This window comes from Macaca mulatta, chromosome 6 (assembly GCF_049350105.2).
Source record: "Macaca mulatta isolate MMU2019108-1 chromosome 6, T2T-MMU8v2.0, whole genome shotgun sequence".
Taxonomy (NCBI): Eukaryota; Metazoa; Chordata; class Mammalia; order Primates; family Cercopithecidae; genus Macaca; species Macaca mulatta.
The window spans coordinates 135,341,464-135,362,727 of record NC_133411.1 but is presented as its reverse complement, the minus strand read 5'-3'; the positions used below and the strand labels follow the sequence as shown (position 1 = coordinate 135,362,727).

Sequence of the window (21,264 nt, the reverse complement as noted above, 5' to 3'; positions counted from 1 at the left end):
GGAGGAGAAGGTTGGTGGGAGAAGGATGGCATCTCACAGAAAATATGTTTTCTGTCCTTTGGTTTATTATCTGTCCTCTCCCACAAGAATGGAATCTTCTCAAAGACAAGAACCTTGTTGGTCATGTTTACCCCTGTGTTCACAGTACCTAGTTCATGTTAGATGCTCAATAAATATTTGTTGAGTGAATGAATCATTGAGTGGTTTTTTTCTAACCACTGTATTTCAACCATACTCCTGTGGAACTCTTACCGACCTGAGATGTTCTAATGTTGAATAATTACTCTTTTTTCACTTTGCAGGAAGAAAAGAAGTGAAAAAGAACTATGATAACAATTTCCTCCCCATAACAAAAAGGAAAATATTTGGTTCATACTGCTTACTAGATGACTCCTAGTGGAGTGCAAGTGCCTCTACCAGATTAGAAAGGTCCCATGACTCTCAGATGGTTTAGACCCGGAGCAAGTCCAAGAATCACTGTTTATAATCCACAGGCAACAATTTAGAGTTATGGAATCTCTCATATTTTCTCAGAGAAACATTCATACAGCTACTTCCTTGCCTTGTTTTGGGAACTGATGATCACACCATCAGTATTAGTCCTGGCCTTTCTCTTTCCTCCTGTTGGCATGTTCTTTTTCTCCGTGTGAAATGTTTTAACAATGCAATCCATGCATTGCAACTGACAGATCATTTTGAAGTAGTTAATATTTAATCATGGTTAGTGTTCTATACATTACACATTTTCTTTCTATCACTTATATACTTTTTATTGCTTCTTCTGACTTTTGTCTTTTAAAATATATTTTCTTTTTCTTTTTTGACAATTTCTGTAATTATAGCATTTTGTTATCTTTTCTTCAGTCTCTTCTCTATGTAGCACTATTCATTTTTAAAAATCATTCGAAACAAATAACTTGAAACAAGGAAGGAAAGGGGGAACAAGACAGAAGGGAATGCAGAAGACTTCTACTCCTCAGGCACATAAGGAAGTTTTTCTACTTTTCTCAAGTAGCCACAGATTTTCTTTACTTTCACTTTTTGGTTGAATCTTTTAAATAGAACCTTCATTTGAGGCAAATTGTGTAGCCCTCCTTCTTTCCCTCCCTCCCACCCTTCCTTCCTTCCAACAAACATTTTGCATGCCTTGTACGTGTCAACCCATATTCTGGGTGACAGAGATATAAAAATAAATAAGCACCATTATTGCTATAAGTGAGTTTGCAGTCCAGTAGGAGAAATGTATCAATAAACAGATATTTACAAAGCATACATACACACACAGAACCTTACTCAGAAACCATATTGCAACCCGACTCTTAGTGTAACATCATGGTGTTAAATGGAGAGACGGGAAAAGGGCTGCTCATTTGATGCTTTGTGTTCTTTTGTTTTGGGTCACACACAAACCACTCGTTCCTAGTTGTCCACCCCCTGCATCCCCTATGCATCTGAACAACTTTTAGAACAGGCTCTAGGCTGGAAGTCAGGAGAACTGGGCTCTAGTCCAAGCTCTGTGCTTTGTACTGGAATGTGATTCTATTAATGGAATACAGCGCTGAAGTAACAGAACTACTGGCCCAAAGGAAAGGGCCCTAGATTGCATAGTTATAGCAGAATCTCTTCTTTCTGTCTTTATATAGACAAACTACAGGCATGGGGTAGGGGAGACTTTTTACATAGAAATGTTGTATAAACCAATTTCAAAACCTTAAAAACATTTTCATGAGGAGAGGGTAGTTATTGAAGTCTATTCACCTGAGAAGATAAGTGCATTTACCATCTTCCTATAGGGCTCTGTCATTTGCATTAGCTTCTACATTTAAACGCATACCAGGTGGGGCATGGTGGCTCATGCCTCTAATCCCAGCACTTTGAGAGGCTGAGGTAGGAAGATTGCTTGAGCCCCGGAGTTTGAGCTCAGCCTGGGCAGCATAGTGAGATACTGTCTCTAGAAAAAAAGAAATTAAAACAATTAGCCAGGCATGGTGGCATGTGCCTACAGTCCCAGCTATTTGGGAGGCTGAGACAGGAGGATCACTTGAGTCCAGAAGATCGAAGGTGGAGTGAGCCATGACTGACTGAGCCATTGCACTGCAACCTGGGTGATGAGTGAGACCCTGTCTCAACAACAACATGCAAGAATACCAGATGAAAACAGAACATTTCCCTGTGTGTTAGGATCCCAGACAAATTAAAATCAGAATTTAGTTTTTATTTTTAGTAGTTGAGGAAATCAAATTAAAAAGTTATCTTTATTACATATATAATATCTATATTACATATATAATAAGCTGTCTAATAAGACACCTATCAGAGGGTGATTCAGACACTGGAAATAGACAGACATTGGTCTTATAGAATCTGAAGCCCCCAGAATTTGAAAAAATATTGTATAAATTTGCAGTAGACACTACAAAGAATCAGGTGATGAGAACTGGTGGGAAGAGTCTTGATTTCTGGCTTCTTAGCTGTATTTCCCAGGTGGTCCTACAGTATTTACTTTTCTGCACTGGATGTCTAAGGGATTGGTGTTGGTATTTTTTTAGTAAACAACTCTCCTTGTTTGAGCTAGTTGAGGGAGTTGTCCTGGAGATAAGAGAGTCCTGACTGGGGGGTAGAATAAGGGAATGGTTGAGTCGGATTAATCTGAGAATCCTAATATGTACTTTACTACCTTGGGCAAGTGACTTGCTTTCTCTAAGCCACAATTTTTCTTATCTATGGGGAAAAACTGGAATAGTAGTAGCAACTGTTTTATAGAATCATTAGGGATAAAAGGTTCAATTCAATGAGAAATCTTAACTATCCTAAATATATGCCCACACAGCATTGGAGCACCACCAGATTCATAAAACAAGTACTTCCAGGTCTACAAAAAGACGTAGACAGTAGTTGAGCACTTCAACATCCCACTAACAGCCTTAGACAGATCATCAAGGCAGAAAACTAACAAAGACATTTCTGGACTTAAATTCAACACCTGACTAATTGGACCTAAAAGACATCTACAGAACACCCCACCCATCTACCACAGAATATATATTCTCATCTGCACATGGAACATACTCCAGGATTGATCCCATGCTCAACCTCATGCTCAGTCTCAATAAATTAAAAAAAATTGAAACCATACCCGCCATACTCAGAATGCAGTAGAATAAAAATGAAAATCAATTCCAAGAAAATCTCTCAAAACTACACAATTACATGGAAATTAAAAAACTTGCTTCTGAATTACTTTTGGATAAACAACAAAATTAAGGCAGAAATCAAAAAATTATTTGAAAGAAATGAAAACAGAGACACAACATACCAAATCTCTGGGATGCAGCAAAAGCAATGTTAAGAGGAAAGTTTATAGTGCTAAATGCCCATCTCAAAAAGTTAGAGCTCAAATTCATGATCTAATATCACCTCTAGGGAAACTAGAAAAACAAGAACAAACCCCTAAGTTAGTAGAAGAAAATAAATAACTAAAATCAGACAAGAACTGAACAAAATGGAGACTGAATTCCATTCAAAGAATCAATGAAACCAAAAGTTGGCTTTTTGAAAGGATAAGCAAGATCAACAAACTGCTAGCTAGATTAACAAAGAAAAAAGAGAAGATCTAAATAAGCACAATCAGAAATGACAAAGGTGACATTACAGTCTATCCCACAGAAATGCAGAAGATCCTCAGAGACTATGATAAACACCTCCATGCATATAAACTAAAAAACTCTAGAGGATATGGCTAAATTCCTGGAAACACATAGTCCCCAAGATTGAATCAGGAAGAAATTGAAACCCTGAATAGACCAATATCAAGTTCTGAAATTGAAATCAGCAATAAAAAAACCTGCCAACCAGAAAAAGCCCTGGATCAGATGGAGTTATAGCCAAATTCTACCAGAGGTACAAAGAAGAACTGGTACCAATCCTACTGAAACTATTCCAAAAAATCAAGGAGAAAGGACTCTTCCCTAACTCGTTCTATGAAGCCAGCATCACCCTGATACCAAAACCTGGCAAAGACATAACAAAAACAGAAAACTATAGGTCAATATCCCTGATGAACATAGATGCAAAAATTTTTAAGACAATACTAGCAAACTGAATCCAGCAGCATATCCAAAAGTTAATTCTTCATAAACAAATAGGCTTCATTCCTGGGATGCAAGTTTCCTTCATTATATACAAATCAATAAATGTGGTTCATCACATAAACAGAATTTAAAACAAAAACCATATGATTATCTTAACAGATGCAGCAAAAGCTTTTGATAAAATCCAACATTCTTTCATGATAAAAACTCCTAAGAAACTAGGCATCAAAGGAACATACCTCAAAATAATAAGAGCCATCTATGACAAAGCCATAGCCAACATCAGATTGAACAGGCAAAAACTGGAAGCATTTTCCTTGAGAACTGGAACAAACAAGGATTCCGAGTGTCACTACTCCTATTCAACATAGTACTGGAAGTCCTCGTCAGAGCAATCAGGCAAGAGAAAGATATAAAAGGCATCCAAATAGGAAAAGATGAAGTCAAATTATCTCTCTTTGCTGATGAAATAATTCTATACTTAGAAAACCCTAAAGATTTTGCCTAAAGGCTCCTGGAACTTATAAATGACTTAGTAAAGTTTCAGCATACAAAATCAATGTACAAAAATCAGTAGCATTTCTATACACAGATAATGTTCAAGTTGACAGCCAAATCAAGAATGCAATCCCATTTAAAATAGACACACACACACACACACACACACACACACACACACACCCCAGAAATACATCTAACCAATGAGGTGAAAGATCTCTACAAGGAGAACTATAAAACACTGCAGCAAGAAATCATAAATGACACAAACAAATGGAAAAACACTCCATGTTCATGGATTAGAAGAATCAATGTTGTTAAAATGGTCATACTACCCAAAGGAATATACAGATTCAATGCTATTCCTATCAAGCTATCAACATCATTTTTAACAGAATAAGAAAAAAATACTCCAAAATTCACATGGAACCAAAAAAGAGCCTAAATAGCCAAGGAAATTGTAAGCAAAAAGAACAAAGCTGGAGACATCAAATCACCTAATTTCAAACTGTACTATAATGCTACAGTAACTGAAACAGCATGGAACTGGTACAGAAACAGACACATAGACCAGTAGAACAGAATAGAGAGCCCATAAATCAAGCCACACACCTACAATCATCTGATCTTTGACAAAATTGTCAAAAATAAGCAATGGGGAAAGGACTCCCTTTTCAATAAATGGTGCTAGGATAGCTGGCTAGCCATATGTAGAAGAATGAAACTGGACCCCTGTCTTTCACCATATACACAAATTAACTCAAGATGGATAAAATATTTTAATGTAAGACCTCAAACTGTAAGAATCTAGAAGAAAATCTAGGAAACACCATTTTGGACATTGGCCTTGGGAAATAATTTATGATTATCCTCAAAAGCAACTGCAACACAAACAAAAACTGACAAATGGGACCTAATTAAAGAGCTCTGCACAGCAATACAAACTATTAACAAGAGTACACAGACAACTTACAGAATGGGAGAAAATGCTCACAAACTATGCATCTGACAAAGATCTAATATGCAGAATCTAGAAGGAACTTACATAATTGAACAGGCAAAAAGCAAATAACCCTATTTAAAAATGAGCAAAAGATGTGACCAGATACTTCTCAAAAGAAGACATACACAGGGAAAAACGTTCCACATCACTGACATCAGAGAAATGCAAATCAAAACCACAAGGAGATACCATATACCAGTTGGAATGGTTATTATGAAAAAGTCAAAAAACAACAGATGCTGGTGAGGCTGTGGAGAAATGGGAATGTTGTGTATAATAACAACAGTTGTTATACTGTTAGTGGGAATGTAAATTAGTTCAGCCACTGTGGAAAGAAGTTTGGAGATTTCTTAAAGAACTTAAAACGGAACTACCATATCGACCCAGCAATCCCATTACTGAGTATATATCCAACAGAAAATTAATCATTCTACCAAAAAGACACATGCACTTGTATGTTCCTTGCAGCACTATTCACAATAGCAAAGATGTGGAATCAACCTAGATGCCCATCAATGGTGGACTAGATAAAGAAAATGTGGCACATAGATACCATAGAATACTATGCAGCCATAAAAAGTATGAAATCATGTCCTTTGCAGCAACACAAATGCAGCTTGAAGTCGTTATCCTAAGTGAATTAACACAGGAACAGAAAACCAAATATCACATGTTTTCACATATACGTGGGAGCTTAACATCAGTTACTTATGGACATAAAGATGGCAACAGTGGACACTGGGAAGTAATAGAGCAGGGAAGGAGGGGAGCAAGGGTTGAAAAACCTCTGGGTACTATGCTCAGGACCTGGGTGATGAGATCAATCGTACCCCAAACCTCTGCATCAGGCAATATGCAGGTAACAAGCCTGCACATGTACCTCAAGTCTAAAATAAAAGTTGAAATTATAAAAAAATAGAAAGATAATCATTAAAAAACCCAAAAATAATATAGCATCATTAAAGAATATAAAGAGACAATATATACAAAGGACTTAGCACACTATACTAGGCACATAGCACTCAATTCATATCCATTATTGATTATCACCACCATCATGTCATTATTAACCAGAGTAATAGTTTTACAAATTGAGAATATTGCCCTCCCTTAGTTCACCAGTCCTCTTAATGGCAATCCACAGTGTGTGAAGTATTATGCCATGTGCTAGAGGAAGTTACTAAAGATGTATGAGATGTGACCTCTGTCCCCATTTGAATCCTCAACCCTATTTATGCTGAATCCAGAAGTTAAGACTGTATATTTAGATCACAGTCATTTTTATGTTTAACTTGCTATATTCAGCCATAATCTCTCTTGTCTATTTGTTTTTTCTTCCTCTTGTGAGAGGAAGGAAAGGAAGATGCTTTTGCCACCCTGAAGTAGTAAAAGAGTCATTGGAATGAAGAGTTAACCAATATGAACTCTAATGGAATAGAGGCTTATGATAGCTAGGGTGACTGTATGTCCTGGTTTACTTAGGACAGTGTTGATTTAGTTCTGCTGTTCTGGCATGTTTATAATAGAGACTCTTTTCAATCTTAACAGGTATCCCTGTCTGTAACATTTGTTGACAGCCAATCTATAGTAGGGACCTAACTAAAATATCATATTAGCTCAGTTGTTGAGACTATGCACCTAATGAACCAAAATCTTGGATCTGATTGCCTTGCTGTCCAAGTAGGCTACTTACCTCTGTCACTCACTGTACTTTGTACTTCTATTAAATGGCTTGAAATTTATCAGAAAGGTGGGGTGAAAGCAAATGTGGCAAGAATGTAAAATGATCACAATTACTTGAAAAACACTCAAGCTCATGCTCCACTGATGTCAAATCAGAAGCATTTCTTTATGCACAGAGCAGATAGCTTTATGACCCAATAAAGAATTTGTTATTGTTATTACTTATCTTGGCTTTTAGAACCACAAAACAGAATTTGTGTTCAAACTTCATTGAAAATCATACTTCTGTTGACAGTGAGGTGGTAAGCTATCTGGCTTATTTCTCCAGATGCTTTCTTTACCTATTTTTCTCTAGAAGAAAGAAATCATCAGTAATCTGACTCTTCCACAGTAAAAACCTAAAGGCTGCTTCTCTTAAGCCCCCGGCTATGATTTTTCAGTTTATCACCCAGTGAACTAATTCCTTAAAGCCTTGGGTATCCAGGGGTTACTAAACCTCCAATAAGTAAGCTCTGTAAATAGTACACAACAGAAAATATAATGAAATCAAATTTAGGATTTCTTTTTCATTTTCTACTTTTGTTATCTTCTCTGTTTAAAAGTTTAGATAGTGATTGCCTTGGGGCTGTAGACTGAGAAGGGGGTAGAGGACTTTTAGGGGCACTGGAAATGTTCTACATATTGATCTAGGTGGTGGTTAGTTACATGGGTATATGCATATATAAAAATTGAGTGTATGCTTGAGATTTGTGCATTTTAATATATATAAGTTAAATCTCAATTTTAAAAAGTAAAAAGAAAAGAAAAGCCTCAAACTTCTTTAGCCAGAGCTGGTAAAAAATGTATTCTGAATTAGTAAAATAATAGAATGAAGGTCTAAACAACAACATACATATCCTTTTTCTTTTAGACACAAATATGATCTTTGTCTCTATATTTACTTTTTTTCTGTGGATAAATGCCTCCTTTTCTCTGCCTTTACTTAGTCTTTGACAATAAAGCTTCAAATTATGACAAATGAGATTTTAGGCAGGACTTTTTCTGCCTACTTTTATTCAAATATTTATTTCAGTATGTAACACTAGAACATTTTAAACTCTTAACTATACTTTTCTTTGGCTTTGTATAATCTATGTAATATCTATTGAAAACCTCCTAGGCCATATCAGTCATGGTTTATGAATGGTATGCATCTTTACTACTTGGTTCCTAGCTTATTGTGTGACTGTTTACTAAATTTGTTGAGTTGTATAATCAAAAGAACCAAGGAAAGCAAATGGTGTTTTAATATAAAACAGCAGGATGGCAACTTAGAACTTTCTAGATTGAAAAAAAAAAAAGGGTATCCTCAAGGAGACTATCTTTTGCTATCTACTGACAAAGGGTATTCTAATAATGTGCAGCTAATCATATAATGATCTGGTTCACTAGACTTAGGTAAATTCAAGGACTGAGATTATATGCAATTAAAGAAAAAGAAAGGGAGTGGGGAAATCAATTGAGTGCTTCCTCTGTGCCAGGCACTGTGTCTGGCACAGATTATTTAATCTTTACAACTCTATGAGGATTGTCTTAGTGTACCATTGAGGAAGTTTAGGTTCAGGAATGGCAAATAACTCACCCAAATCACACAACTAATAATTTAGTTGTGTTGGTTTTCAAAGGTTGCTCCTTTCCCACAATGTACTATCTCTGGTGATGTCACAGATGAATTAAGAAGTAATTAAAAGAGCCAAAGGGATTTTAGAGATAATGTCATCTATCCCATTTGTTTGGAGTTTTAGAGATAATGTCATCTATCCCATTTGTTTGGAGATAGACAGGTCCAGGGAAGTTATATTGGGTCCAAATGGGCAACATAGAACTCAACTACCAGTTCTTCCCAGAAGCTTCCTCTATTCCTCTTCCTACCTCCTCACCTTATTCTGCATCCCCAATCACAGTCAGGATTAAGATCTTTTGCGTGTCTCATTTTGGGTGGTTAAGAGTAAGCAGCCTCTGGAACCTGGGTTTAAATCCATGATCTACCACTTATAAGTTGTGTGACCTTGAGTAAGCAACTTAACCTCTCTGAGCTTTGGTTTCCTCAGTGTAGAAAATGAAAGAGTGGTTGTGATAATTAAAACATAGAGAGTCTTTAGAATGGGATATGACCTGTAGAAAGTGTCCTATGAGTATTCATGATTTATTTTTTGTTGTTATGTTGTATAATTCTTCTTCTGTGATTTATTGTTACATATGTACAGTGTTGTCTAGCTGTTGACACGGATATGGTGTCTTATACACCTTTGTAATGCACTCCTGTTCCTCTCCTCCTCTTAGTGCCAAGATCAATGCATAATCATTCTAGACGTGGAACAAAGTCCTATTGGATAAATTTGGTTTTCCCAGTTAATGACTTTCCAAATTTTTCCAGTTAACAACTCTATCAAGTATGGAATCCAAGACTCCCCTGTCATAATCTCCCACTCTTGAGGATCCTGATGTTGATTTCCAGGCTGGCATTTTCTGCCTATATTCCTCATTTCTTTTAGGAATCTGAAAATATAGGAGTAGTTGCATATGCCCATGATTTCACTTAGGAATTGGTTATTTCTTTGTTGTTCCTTTAGGGTGTTAATATCAAGCATGGACTGACTTTCCATTCTTGGCATCATGTTCTTGATGCAAACTCGTCTAAGGTAACAAGTGATCCTAATATGTGCTTTTTACCCACAGCTTCCCATTCTGTTGACCTTGGTACTTTTAACTCCCTCTACTAGCTACCAGAAAGAAAACTAAGGGGCTTAACTTTTTTTGCTTTCCTTGACATTTTCCCTCTCTACCAGATATTAGAATCACAAAAAGGTTTCATTTCCTAGGGTTGAGACTGTACAATCCTGGGATTTCCTGATTTCAGGGGAGGTAGCTATTGTCTTTTGATTTCCACTCAGAGAATTTAACATTAGCATTTCAATAGCAGCACAATTGTTTTCAAAAGTATGGTATGTAGCATTTTGTGACAAACTTTCTAAAAATGTGGACAATAGTTATCAGACTTTAGCATTCCATCCTCTTTTGGCAAAGTGGTAGATTTTTTTAAAAACAACAAATTTCATCTATATTATTTTAAGATTTAAATACTGCTCAACATCTAATGCTTGAAAAAATGATGCTATTATTCCCGTGAACTTCATAAGTTGTTTTATTCTAGATAGCCTCTTCCTTATTAGCAGAACTTGGGGGATAATTATATGTATTTAGAAAATCTTTCTGACCTTTGTGAAAGTTTAGAGACTTTTATGTTCCTCTATGTAAGTCTTTCAGTGTGTGGAGATACAAGTTGCCTTAAGTAAGAGGAAACTCAGTATAGGAAGGTTTTGAATAAAATTACAACAAAATATGTAACTTCATTAAATACTTAATTTTACATTAAGATGAGTTTATTTTAAACTGTTTAAATTTTTTTCCCTGTTCTTTTTTTCCCTAGAGCATAAACTTCATACAGCATGCTTCATTTTCTTTTCTGTTGAGCCCTTTATTCCTAGTATCTATTACAAGTGCTCAATAAATATTTCTGAGTAATAAGTGATGATTTAATTAATCAGAAAAACACTCTGGATAGCACAGGCAACAGCCAATGCAGAAGTGCATTGTGTTCCACATGGCATTTTGTAATTCATTATTAGGATGCCAAATATATTTTCCTACGTAAAGAGTAATGTGAAAAGAACTCAGATTCCTAGATTTGCTCATACAATGAATTTATCACATATTGCAAATTCTACTCTTTTAATTACTCCAGTAGCAAACTTTTCTGGGTTAGCCTGGGAATCAAATCATTTTTTAAAAACTTGCTTATGTGGAGAAGGTACTTCTTATCCCAAGGTGACCTCTACACTGAATTAAGAAATAGATTTCTTTCTTGGTGAATATCAGTCAATGGTATTCAGAGAGATGGAGAACTGGCTGCCAAGGAGGAAATGGTGTCTTCTTCATTGCTTTGGAAAGACTTAATCCTAACTCCTGGCTCTATAAAAATACTTGCCTCCCACTAAATTCCCCATTACATTATGAAGATTTCTAATTCCTTATGTGACCTTCTCCTTTTAGCCACATATCCTACATAATTACCTCAGCCCCTATGGAAAATAGAAGGAATACTCTAGAACAAATTCTGAATTTACTACAGATTCCTAGGCCTTTATCCAAAACTCATGGGGACAGATGTGTTTTGGAGTTCAGAGATATTTTTGGATCTTAGAAAGGTAATATGACACATATGCTGTATATTACATAATATCCTTGGCCTGTAATTCAACACAATAATATTTCTTTGGCTAAATGTAAGATTATTTCCACAAAGTGAGATAAATAGATACTGTTTATAGCCTTACATCACATAAATTCAGGTTCTGCTTGTAAAATTATAAAAGTTGTTTGGTGCTCAGTATCCCTTCTATCTCAGAATTGTGGGTAAGGGATTGTGGACCTGTCAAAGAGATAATGTATCAAAGAAGAAAATTATAAAGGTGGTTCCAGTCTTCAGACTGAGTTTTGAGCTGCAGGGACCCTACTCAGAGATAGAGCAGAATTACATTCTTTGAAGAGGTTGGTGCTGTACCTGGAATGAAGGCTCAGTTTATAATTCAAGGTGGTATTTACCAAGGTAGTATTTGCCTCCTAGGTTAGCCAACCCTTGGGGCTCATTAGCCCTAAGTGTTATTATTAGTGGGCTTATTTCTTAGTAAGCCAGGCTTTCTGCATTGGCTAAAAGAATGGTTACACTTGGAGAGAAAACTCTTTCAATTTTCCTTTTTCCACTTAGGGTGGGGTGACAGGAAACCACAGTGATGGCCTGGAGTCCCAGCGAGGATGCTGGTAGAAGCCCTGCAAATACATAAAAAGAAAGGATGCTATTGAAGGCACTGGATGGGAGTGCTGATACTAGAACAGGACAGAGGCTGAAAACCAATTCAGCTGGGCCTCCCTACCTAGGTTTTTGATTTTCCCTGTGGCTAATTCAGCAGTCACAAAATAGACTCTCAGCTATATATGACCAGTAAGTTTGTTTTGTTAGAACTTGAAAGCCTACCAGTGAACCAGACACTTTCCAATTTGCTGTGTCACTTGCTGGGATTAGAGTGACCCCTGTATATGACCTGGGATGACAGGGTTACCTCAATATTTAATTGTCTGAGTCAATTAGCAGTAATGATATCTTGACTAAGCTGAGTAGATATGGTCTACTCAAGATACAGTATTTAATGTCTACCCAAAACACTGTATAATAATGTAAGCTATCATTTTTCTATATGTAGTAAACTTTTCTAAGTGCTAGGTAAAGCAGATCTATGTTCAGATGTTTCCATAAAACACACCTTGTTGGAACAAGAGAAGTGGAGCAGGTGCATCCACAGAAAAGATTTAAGAGGCCCTGCAAATTTCTAGCTTGGATGATTGGTAAAGATCTTTCTCTCTTGAAGCCAGTCAGTAAAGACTGGAGGAGCTAAATGATTCTTCAAATGTGAAGATAGCAATGAAAGACTTCAAAGAACATGAAAAAAAATCAAGGAAACATGATTCCACCAAAGGAACACAATAATATTCCAGTAACTGAACCCAAAGAAATGGAGACCTATGAACTTTCTGACAAATAATTAAAAATAATTATTTTAGGAAAGCTCAGTGAGCTATAAACCAGCACAGATAGACAACTTACTGACTCAGGAAAATAATACATGAACAAAATCAGAAGTTTAACAACAAGATAGAAATAATAAAAAAGAACCAAATTCTGGAGCTGAACACAATTACTGGACTGAAAAATTCAATACAGAATTTAAGCAACAAACTTGATCAAGCATGAGAAAGAATCTGTGAACTCAAAGACACATCATATGTTATTTTTCAAACCAAGGAGATTGAAAAAAGAAAGAAAAAAGAATTTTAAAAATAAAGCCTAAGAGATTTATAAAACACCATCAACCAAACCTATATGCATTATGAGAGCCTCTGAAAGAAAAGAGAAATGGAAAGAAATCTTATTTTTAAAAAATTGGCTGAAAACTTCCCAAATCTTGGGGAGGGATATAGACATCAGGTTCATGAAGCTGAGAAGTTTGCAAACAGGATCAACCTGAAGAAGATTATATGGAGACACATTATGATCAGAAGTCAATGACAGAGTGTTTTGAATACAGCAAGAGAAAAGTTACCTGTCACATACAAGGGAATATACATAAGACTATCAGAAGATTTATCAGCAGAAACTAGCACGCCAGGAGAGAGTAGGATGATATTTTCAAAGTGCTGAAAGAAAAAATGGCCAACCAAGAATACCATATCTGACAAAGCTGTCCTTCAGAAATAAAGGAGAGACAGACTTTCCTAGACAAACAAAAGTGGGAGTTCATCACCATTAGACCTGCTTTATAAGAAAAGTAAAGGGCATTCTTCATGTTGAAATGAAAGATGCTAATTAGTAACATGAAAACATATGAAAATGTGTAACTCACTGGTAAAGATAAGTATATAGTAAAATTCAGAATACTCTAATCCTGTAATTGGCAGTGTGCACATCACTTCTAACTCTAGCATAAAAAGATAATAGACAAAAGTATTAAAAATAACTAAAGCTATAATAATTTGTTAATAGATACATGATATTAATAGATATAATTTGACATTAATAACATAAACTGTACATGTTAGAAATAAAAGTGTAGAGTTTTTGTGTGAAATTGAAGTTATTATCAGCTTAAAATAAGCTAACTGTTATAACATAATTATAAGATGTTCCTTGTGACTACAATGAAGTTTAGATTTAAAATCTATTTTTTCTTCTACAGTCACTCCTGCTTTCTTTTGGTTATCATTTGCATGAAGTATCTTTTTTTATCTTTTCACTTTCATGTGTGTCTTTAAATCTAAGAAAAACCTGTAGTAGACATATGCAAGATAAAGAGAGAGAAATCAAAGCATACCACTATCAAAAAAAAAAAAAAAAAATCAAATCACAAAGAAAGGAACAAAGGAACCATAAAACAGAAAATAATTAACAAAATGACAATAATAAGTCCTGTATTATAGATAATTACCATGAATGTAAATGGATTAAACTCATCAATAAAAAGACATAGAGTGACTGAATGGATTAAGAAAATGGGATCCAGTAATATTCTGTTTACAAGAGACTCACTTTAGATTTAAAGACACACATGAAAGTGAATGGCTAAAAAAAGATATTTCATGCAAATGGTAACCAAAAGCAAGCAGGAATGACAATAGAAGAAAAAATACATTTTAAATTTAAAACTGTCTCTAGAGTGAAAGACCACTGTATAATGTTAAAAGGGTCAATTCAACAGAAAGATATAGCAATTATAAATATATTGTATTAGTCCATTTTCACACTGCTATAAAGAACTGCCTGAGACTAGGTAATTTACAAACAAAAGAGGTTTAATTAACTCACAGTTCTTTATGGCTGAGGAGGCCTCAGGCAACTTACAATCATGGTGGAAGGTGAAGGGGAAGGAAGGTGTGTCTTACATGGTGGGAGGAGTGAGCAAAAGGAACTGCCAAACACTTTTAAACTTGTGAGTACTCACACACTATTATAAGAGCAGCATGGGGGAAACTGCCTCCATGATCCAATTACCTCCCACTAGATGCCTCCCTTGACATGTGGGGATTACAATTTGAGATGAGATTTGGATGGAGACACAGAGGCAAACCATATCATATATACAAAACATCAGAGGACCTAAATATATTATATAAAGCAAATATTGACAGATCTAAAGACAGAAATTAACAGCAATATTGCAATAGTAGGATACTTCAATACCCAACTTACACTAATGGATAGAACACCCAAACAGAAAATTCATAATGAAACATCTGACTTGAAAAATACTGTAGACCAAATGTACCTAACAGACTTATATAGAATTTTCCACTCAATAGCACCAGAATACTCATTTTTCACAAGTGTACATGGAACATTCTCCAGGATAGATCACATATTGGGTCACAAAGTAAGTCTTAACAAATTCAATAAAGTCAAAATCATTCCAAGAATCTTTTCCAACTACAATGGAATGAAACTAGAGATAACAGCAAGAAAACTGTAAAATTCACAAATATGTGGAAATTAAATTATACAGTCCTAAATAATCATTGAGTGTAAAAGAAACTCAAAAGATAACTTAAAAAGTATCTCCAGACAAAGGAAAATGAAACACAACATACCAAAACCTATGAGATACAGAAAAAACAGTTCTAAAAGGAAAGTTTATAGTGATGAATGCCTACATTAAAGAAGAAAGATTTTGCATAAACAACCTAACTTTATACCTTAAGAAACTAGAAAAAAAACCCAACTAATTAAGCCCAAAGTTAGCAGAAGGTAGGAAATCATAAACATTTGAGTTGATTTAAGTCAAATAGAGAATTAAAAGAAGAAAGAAAATCAATGAAACTAAGAGTTGGTTTTTAAAAAGTTAAACAAAATTGACAAAGTTGAGTAACCAAGAAAAAAAGACAGAAGACTCAAATAATGAAAATCAGAATTGGGAGAGCAGACATTACAACAAATACCTAAGAAATAATAGGGACCATATAAGATTATTATGAACAATTATATGCCAAAAAACTGGGTAAATTAGAAGAAATTCCTAGAAATATACAATCTACCATCACTGAATCATGAAGATACAGAAAACCTGAGCATACCACTAACAAATAAGGAGATTGAATCAGTATTAAGAAATTTTCCGCTGAGATGGGAGGATTGCTTGAGCTCAGGAGTTCAGGACCAGCCTGGGCAACATAGAGAGACCTGTCTCTACAATAATAAAAAAATTAGTTGGGCATGGTGGTGCATGCCTGTGGTCCCTGATACTTGGAAGGCTGAGGTGAGAAGATCACGTGAGCCTGGAAGGTTGAGGCTGCAGTGAACCATGGTCATACCACCGCACTCCATCCTGGGTGACAGAGCAAGACCCCATCTCAAAACAAACAAACAAACAAAAACTCCCAACAACGAAAAAAAATTCAAGGACCACTGACTTCATAGGTAATTCTACTGAATATTCAATGAAGACTTAATAGCAGTCCATCTTAAATTCCTCCAAAAAAATAGAAGAGGGAACACTTCCAAATTTTTTCTATGAGGTCATCATCATCTTGATACCAAACCCAGATAATGACACTATATGAAAATAATCCTACAGGCCAACATTCCTGATGAACACAGATACAAAAATTTTCAACTAGCAAACAAAATTTTATAGTACATTAAAAGGATCATATATCATGATTAAGTGGGATTTATCCCTGGGATGCAAGGTTAATTCAACATATGCAAATCAATAAATGTGATACAACATATTAACAAAATGAAAGAAGAAAACCACATGATCGTCTCAATAGGCACAGAAAAAGTATTTGACACAGTTCAACATCCTTTCATGATTAAAACTGTCAATAAAATACATACAGAAGGAACTTAAGAAAATAAAGATCAAAGCCAGGTGTGTGGCTCACACCTATAATCCCAGCAATTTGGGAGGCTGAGGTGAGTGGATTAATTGAGCTCAGGAGTTGAAGACCAGCCTGGGCAACATGGAAAATCTCCATTTCAACAAAAAATACAAAATTTAGCCAGGCATGGTAGTGCATGCCTGTAGCCCCAGCTACTCAAGAGGCTGAGATGGGAGCATGGCTTGAGCCTGGAAGGTGAAGGTTGCAGTGAGCCAAGATTTCACCACTGTGCTTCAGACTGGATGACAGAGCCAGACTCTGTCTCAAAAATAAATAAATAAATAAAATAAAGGTCAATATGAAAACCACACAGCTAACATCCTAAACAATGGGGAAAAACTGGAAGCTTTCCCTTTAAGAAACTATCAACAGAATGAACAGACAACCTACAGAATGGGAGAAAATTTTTGCAAACTACGCATCTGACGAAGGTCTGATATCCAGCACCTACAAGGAACTTAAATTTACAAGGAACAAACAACCCCATTAAAAAGTGGGCAGAGGACATGAACTGACACTTTTCAAAAGAAGACATACATGCAGCCAAGAATCATGTGAAAAAAAGGTCAGCATCACTGATCATTAGAGAAATGCAAATCAAAACCACAATGAGATACCATCTCATACCAGTCACAATGGCTATTATAAAAAGTCAAAAAACAACAGATGCTGGTGAGTTTGCTGAGAAAAAAGAATGCTTCTATATTGTTGGTGGTAGTGTAAATTAGTTCAACTATTGTGGAAGATGGTGTGGCAGTTCCTCAAAGACCTAAAGACAGAAATACCATTCGACCTACCAATCCATTACTGGGTATATAAAGGAATATAAATTACTCTATTACAAAGATACATGCACATGCATGTTCACTGCAGCACTTTTCACAATAGCAAAGACATGGAATCAACATAAATGCCCCTCAATGATAGACTGCATAAAGAAAATGTGCTACATATGCACCATGGAATACTATGCAGTAATAAAAAAGAATGAGATCATGTCCTTTGCAGGAACATGGATGGAACTGGAGGCCATTATCCTTAGCAAACTAACACAGGAACAGAAAACTAAATACTCCATTTTCTTACTTATAAGTGGGAGCTAAGTGATGAGAACACATGGACACATAGAGGGGAACAACACACACTGGGGCTTATTGGTGGGTGGAAGGTGGGAGTAGGGAGAGGATCAGGAAAAATAACTAATGAGTACTAGGCTTAATATTTGGGTGACAACATAATCGTACAACAAACCCCCGTGACATAAGTTTACCTAGGTAACAAGCCTGCACACGTACCCCTGAACTTAAAATAAAAGTTAAATTTAAAAAAAGAAAGAAAGTTTGCTCAACAACACTAATCATCAAAGAAATGCAAATACAACCATGATGAGATATTACCTAACACCTATTAGGATGGCTTTTATAAAAATGTCAAAATGTAAGTGTTGGTGAGGATGTGGAGAAAAGAGAACCCTTGTACACTGTTGGTATATTGTATACTTCAAATCTGCTAAGACAGTGGACTTAAATGTTCTTATCACACACACACAAATCAAAGGTAACTATGTGAGGTAATGGATATGTTAATTAGCTCAATCGTGGTAATCATTTCACAAAGTATGTGTATATCAAAAGATCACATCGTTCACCATACACACACACACACACACACATACATATACGATTTAATTTGTCAACTATACCTCAATAAGGCTGAAACACACACACACACACACACACACACACACACACACACTCCCTCCCTCTTGTTCTGGAAACTGAGTAGCAGGCTCTCTCTTGCTGCTTTTGACTTTTCAGTCCCCAACATTTGTTCTTTTTCTCTTTTAAACTTCTGGCATTCTAAAATTGATAATACATAGTTTACTAATAGATTTTTTTGGATTAGTCTTAGCAATTTCCAAAAGCATAAAAAATAAAGTGAGTGTTTGTTAGTGCAAGTCAATTTCGCATGAAGACATGTTTGTGAATTCTGTGTTGCCTGGAGCCATGCTGGAAGGTTCAGTGAGAGTCACCTCTGGAATTTCCCCATTGCTTCTCTCCCCAGCCTTGTGTCAGACCAGACAAACTATGAGGGCTTTCATCCGCAAGACAGCAGAATTCCAAACCAGCCTGGGAGCTCAGCCTCAGACCATAGTTGTTTAATTCAAATTAAAGTGATCACATCTTGAAATATGCTGATTAAGAGATGATTAAAAAATGAACTTCACTGATTATAACTAACAGGCAAGAATAGATTATACTTAAGCAGTTTTGTGTATTAATTTAATTCTGAGACTAAATGTTAACCATATTTAAAAAATCCCTTTTCGTGTGTTTTTAACCAGTCTTATGTTTCTTTCCTAATTATAAAACATTATTATTCTATTTTTTTCTGAAGGAAAAGTATCTTCTAATCAAAAAACATGAGTAACTCTAACTTATAAGAACTGCAACCAAAAACAAAAGGCTGACAATAACTGGCTCACTTTATGAGAATGGTTTTGAGTCTTCTTCATTAATATACTTTGGAGACCCACAGTTACAACTTTAATGCCCAAATTTTAATAGTATCCCAAATAATCTCTGAGCTAGCTGAAGGGTATTTCATAGCTAGGTGTTATTAGTTTGGCTGGCTCACTCTTGGAAATAAAAAAAACCTATTTGTGGTACTCCAAATGTAGAAAAACCCATGGCTTTTATTTCATAGATTTACAGTTTCTTGAGTTACAAAACATTTCACAGGTCCTATCTGTATGTATATTTAAATTTCCTCTAAAGATCTGAAATCACACCATCAGAATCTTAGTTGAGAGCAGGAACCATGACTATTTCACTCACGTGTGTAGAGCCAATGTCCAGTCTCCAGAGTAAAGATTGCACGGAATGCAGAATATTGAAATGGAATGCAGAATACTGAATGAATCAATCAAAAACTTTAACACTTCTAGCTACAGGCAGCTCATTATGGCTCAAAGCAGCCAGGCCATCCTTGGGCAGTTCTGGTTGCTGAGAGTTCTTTTTTATAATGATTGGACTGTCATCTTTTCGCACTTGTTTCTTCCAGTTTTAGCTCGTCAGGCCATGTAGACTTGCTCTACCACATAACAAACCTTTAAATACCTGAACTGATACTCATGCCCTACTTTCTCTACCTGACCTCTGAGCTTTGCCTCTGCAGACTAATATCCCTAGTTTTTCTTTTTTTTTTTTTTTTTCTCAGACGGAGTCTTACTCTGTCGCCCAGGCTGGAGTGCGGTGGCGCCATCTCGGCTCACTACAAACTCCGCCTCCCGGATTCACGCCATTCTCCTGCCTCAGCCTCCGAAGTAGCTGGGACTACAGGCACCTGCCACCACATCTGGCTAATTTTTTTTTGCAGTTTTAGTAGAGACAGGCTTTCACCGTGTTGGCCAGGATGGTCTCGATCTCCCGACCTTGTGATCCGCCCCCTTGGCCTCCAAAAGTGCTGGGATAACAGGCGTGAGCCACCGCGCCCGGCCTAATAGCCCTAGTTTTTTAACAACTGACATAGGTATGAGTGTCTTGTGGTACTCTCAGACGCTCCCTTCTGAGCACATTACAGATTGCCACCTTTGCATGGTACTCAGGATGGTTCAGGGAAGGCCTGGCCCGCATGGGATTATGATCTTATGCTTTCTAGAGTCTGTTCATGCTCTTTGCTATCAAATTAACTTTTTCATGTTTTTTTGAGGAAACATTGTTTTTTCCAGTGCTTTAGGGAGAATCATTTTACTCTTAATAGAACCCTGCCTCAATGCAAGGCAATTGAAATGGGAGATAATTATCTCCCATTATTGGAGGCTGGTATAGTCTGCAAATGGTTCCATATGTTGTGTCTTGCTTCCAAGTTGACTTATTTGGAGAGTCCAGATAATTGACCACCAAGTCTGGTTCTGGGGAAGTTGGGTTTCTGCATGCCTTATGGGTAAGGTGGAACTCTGAAGATTTTGCAATGTTGTAGTATTTAAATGCTGCTGCTAAATAAGAATTTACCGTATTTTTTTTGAAGGGCTGAAATTGCAATTTGGCAAAAAAATTTTATTTATTTCCATGAACTTTGATATTTTCTGAAGATAATTTTTAAATCAAGCTATTAATTTGGAAGATGCAGATACATGTATATGCAAACATGTAAACATGAGAATTCATCTATTAGTGAGATAATATTTTACACCTGGAAAACCTGTGAAATAAAGTTGTAGAAGGAAACAATTTTTACATTGATTTGAATGTTTTGAAATTACAGTCAGTTTGTAATTGGGGAGATGGTCATGATGGAAAAAGGGAAACTGAAAAGGGTGCAGCTGATGGGTGAAAGCAGGGAAGGGAAAGAGAGGAAGGTGAGAAAAAAGGGAAAAAGTAGTGAAGGTAGGTTGTCTAAGAAATTCCAAGTAGCTACTCAGTCCTTAAACTATTTTCTTGCATGAACTTTGAGTCCTGT

General features: G+C 36.0%; 1 protein-coding gene across 3 annotated transcripts in view; it reads right to left on the bottom strand.

Moving 5' to 3' along the window:
• The window catches only part of GRAMD2B (GRAM domain containing 2B), a 117,437-nt gene that overhangs the window by 74,460 nt on the left and 21,713 nt on the right, over nt 1-21,264 (bottom strand). The gene's annotated exons all lie outside the window — the stretch shown is intronic.